Raw genomic sequence first — 3,986 nt, forward strand, 5'->3', positions numbered from 1 at the left:
TTTATTTATATACTGACAACTGAGGATATATATATTTTTTTTCTTGGCACTCTTTAAGTAAACTGTGCTACTCACCAGGAGGATTCAGATGGTTAGTGCCTTGTCTCAGTCACTATATGTTTATTTATAATTATCTATTATCACTTCATCTTAATTGAGTTATATGGCAAATTATGCTTTACAAGTGGAGTAACAATAATAACTACAAAATAAACTAGTAGTTCAAGATGGTATAACAACGAAAGCACTGTCATCCAAAATTCTCCTTTAAAGGTTTGAGTATATCCAAAGATCTTTATTTATTTCCACTGACTAATAAAAGCAACTATCCAAATGAATTTATAAAATAATAGTTATGTGGTCTTTTTTATTAATGGATTCCATGAAGTATTTTGATTAGATAAAACTCCATTGCTATAAGGTGAATACACAAAACATTTTGGAAAAAGTGGCACATATATTCTTCAAGAACTCTTTTCCCCTAAATATTTCACCAAAAACTTATTAGAAATAATAAAAATACACAATAAAGTTGCAGTGCACAAAATTGATATACATAAATATGTTGTGTTTTTATGCACCAACAACAAAAAGCAAAAAGAGAAATTAAAAAAACAATCCTTTTTACAATTGTAAACAAAACAAACAACTAGGAATAAATTTAATCAAGGAGGTGAAAGAACTGTACACTGAAAACTGTAAGACATTGAAAAAGAAATTGAAGACCTAAAAAAATAGAAAGATATTCCATGCTCATGGATTGAAAAAATTAACTTTGTTAAAATGTTCATATCACCTAAAGCAATCTATAGACTCAATGTGATTTCTATCAAAATTCCAATATCATTTTTACAAAAATAGAACAAAAAAATCCTAAAATTTGTATGAAACTACAAAAGCAACCCTGAGAAATCCCTCTGATTTCAACAACACTACAAAACTATAGTAACCACAAGAGTATGGTCTTATTAGAAAAACTGACACACAGATCAATGAAACAGAATCAAGAGTCAAGAAATAAATCCATACAGATATGGCAACTACCTTACAACAAAGGAGCCAAGAACATACAATGGAGAAAGTCTCTCTAATAAATGGTGTTGGAAAAACTGTACAGCCACATGGAAAAGAATAAAACTAGATCACTATCTTATACTATACACAAAAATTAACAAGGGAGGTAGATGGGGTAAAAGGGGTCAAATAATGTGGTGACAGAAAGAAATCTAACTGTGGGAGGGGAACACAATGCAATATATATATATACATATATATATATATATATATGTATATATATATATGCGCCTTACTGTTAAGTTGTACACCTGAGACACTGGATTTCATTAACAAATATTACCAAAATGTTAATAATAATAAATTAAACATAAATTTTAAAAAATTAACTCAGAATGAATTAAAGACTTGAATGTAAGACCTGAAACCATAAAATATACAGAAAAAACTTAGGCAGTTAGCTCCCTGACATCAGTCTTAGTGATATTTTTGTGGATTTTACTCTAATGGCAAGGGAAACAAGAGCAAAATAAACAAGACTATCTTAAACGAAAAAGTTTCTGCACAGCAAAGGAAACTACATACAAAACATAAAGGCAACCTACCAAATAGGAAAATATATTTGCAAATCATACATCCAATAAAGGGTTAATATCTAAAATATGTAAAGAACTCATATATTTCAACAACAAAAAGACAACCCAATTAAAAAATGAGCAGAGGTTTTGCATAGACATTTTTCCAAAAAAGACATACGGATGGTCAATGGGCACAGATGTTCAACAGCATTAATTATTAGGGAAATGCAAATCAAAACAATGAGATATCACCTAATATATGTTAGAATGGCAATAATCATCAAAAGGACAAGAAATAACAAGTGTTGAGAGGATGTGGAAAAAAAGAGAACCCTCGTTACACTGCTGGTAGGAATCTAAATTAGTTCAGATACTATGGAAAATAGTATGGAGATTACTCAAGAAATTGAGACTAGAACTGCCATATGCATGATCTAGTTATCCCATTTCTGGGTATTTTTCTGAAGAATACAAAGACAAATTCAAAAAGACATATGCACTCTATATCCATAATAGCATTATTTATAATAACCAAGAAATGAAAACAACCTAAGTGTCCATCATTGGATGAATTGGATAGAAATGTGATATGCATATACAGCGGAATACTCCTCAGCCATAAAAGAAAGTGAAACCTGCCATTTGTGATAACATAGATAATAAACCTTGAGGATCTTATGCTAAGTGAAACAAATCAGACAGAAAGACAAATACTCTATGATTTCATTTATATGCGAAATATTAAAACAAAAGCAAAACAAAACAAACTCATAGAAACAGACAATAGATTGGTAGTTACCAGAGAGCAGAAAAGAGAGTTGAAGGGACAGAAAAATGGGTAAAGGGACTCAGTTGTATGTTAACAGATGGGAACCAGACTTTCAGTGGTGAGCACAACGTAATACATACAGATATTGATTTATAATGTTGTACTCCTGCAACATATGTTATAAACTAATGTTACCTCAATAAAAAGTAAATTTTAAAAAGATTTTTTTCTTTTTTCTTTTTCAATAATTTCAAATATTTCTTTTTCAATATTAATACTTCCATTGCTTTTTCTGTTGCAAATATAATATGCACTAATAAATAACAGTTCAATTTCATTATTAAGATAGAATTTAAACGTATTGTCAAGAAAAGCCTGGGAAAAATTTTAAAAAGATTTGAATTGCAGTCTATGGTCATGCAACCCTGAATGCGCTTAAATTCGTCTGATCTTGGAAGCTAAGCAGGGTCTGGCCTGGTTAGTTCTTGGATGGGAGACCACCTAGGAAGACCAGGTGCTGTAGACATTTAAAAAAAAAAAAAGATTTGAGTTGCAGAATGCATTTTTAATTTTAAATTGGATTTTATTGTAAACATTATACCAGATTTTCTTACTAATTATCCTATCTATCTTTCAGGTAAGGTTTTTAAAATGACATTCCTCAAAGTAGTGTAAATAAGAACACAATATATATAAAACCATTGTGAGCTAGCTCTAATTTTTCCATTACAAATTTTAAGACTTTCTGATGTTCCAACCATCTCAGTCTTTAAAAGAATCAAACAAAATTAGAATGCAAAATAACTGATTAAGATTTTTTTATCTAATGTGAAAATGAATGCTTTGATCCAAGACGTGGACAGATGGCTAATGTACTAATTAAATGAAATATGGATCTGTTTTTACTTGTAGATGAACAACATCCAAAATAATCCCTCTTTACATAAGACACCTGAATCTCTCAAACTTCCTTCACAGCTTCAAAACTGTATTTAAATAAACCAGAATGTAAATAAATTAAAAGTGGACCACTTCAAATGAGATATGGATCATTATATTCAAAATAGGACAAATGGGGGAAAAAAACCCCTCAGAACAAGAACAAAGAAACAAGAGATTTGATTTACACACTCACTCCAGGAAAAATAAAATTTTGCTTATGTTACTTTTGAAATTACTTCTTTCTATTTAATAGTTTAGTGATTTCTTTGAGAAAGATGGCTTTTTTGTTTTGTTTTTGTTTGGCAAACTTCCTCTGGAAATGAGAAATATAAATACAGCTTAAGGTAGTAAGATACCTGATTACAAATATTTGAATTAACACCTTTTTAAAAGATCTAGTCTTTGTGGACTGCATGCCTTAATTTTAATAAGGTGTCAAATTTCCATGGTATAGCTTTGATTTTTCCATGGGAAAAAAAGTAATGAATTGATTTTTTTTTTACATAAACTGTGTGGATAACTGTTAGAGTAGTAACTATTATTTTTTAACAGTGCTTCAACTTTAGAGAGAAGTTTAGAGAGGGTTTCCAATCTGATATCACTCTAGTGACATAACTGTAAGAAAAGGTTTTTCTTTTTTTCCCCTTTTCTTCTCCTTTCTAACTCTTATTCCTTCCTCCCCA

At 29.9% G+C, this 3,986-nt stretch overlaps 1 pseudogene; it reads left to right on the top strand.

Moving 5' to 3' along the window:
- Positions 1 to 2,768: 2,768 nt before the first annotated feature.
- On the top strand, positions 2,769 to 2,887 carry LOC112474723 (annotated as a pseudogene).
- The last annotated feature ends 1,099 nt before the right edge of the window (positions 2,888 to 3,986 follow it).

Source organism: Pteropus alecto, unplaced genomic scaffold, assembly GCF_000325575.1.
Source record: "Pteropus alecto unplaced genomic scaffold, ASM32557v1 scaffold7, whole genome shotgun sequence".
In the NCBI taxonomy this organism is placed as follows: Eukaryota; Metazoa; Chordata; class Mammalia; order Chiroptera; family Pteropodidae; genus Pteropus; species Pteropus alecto.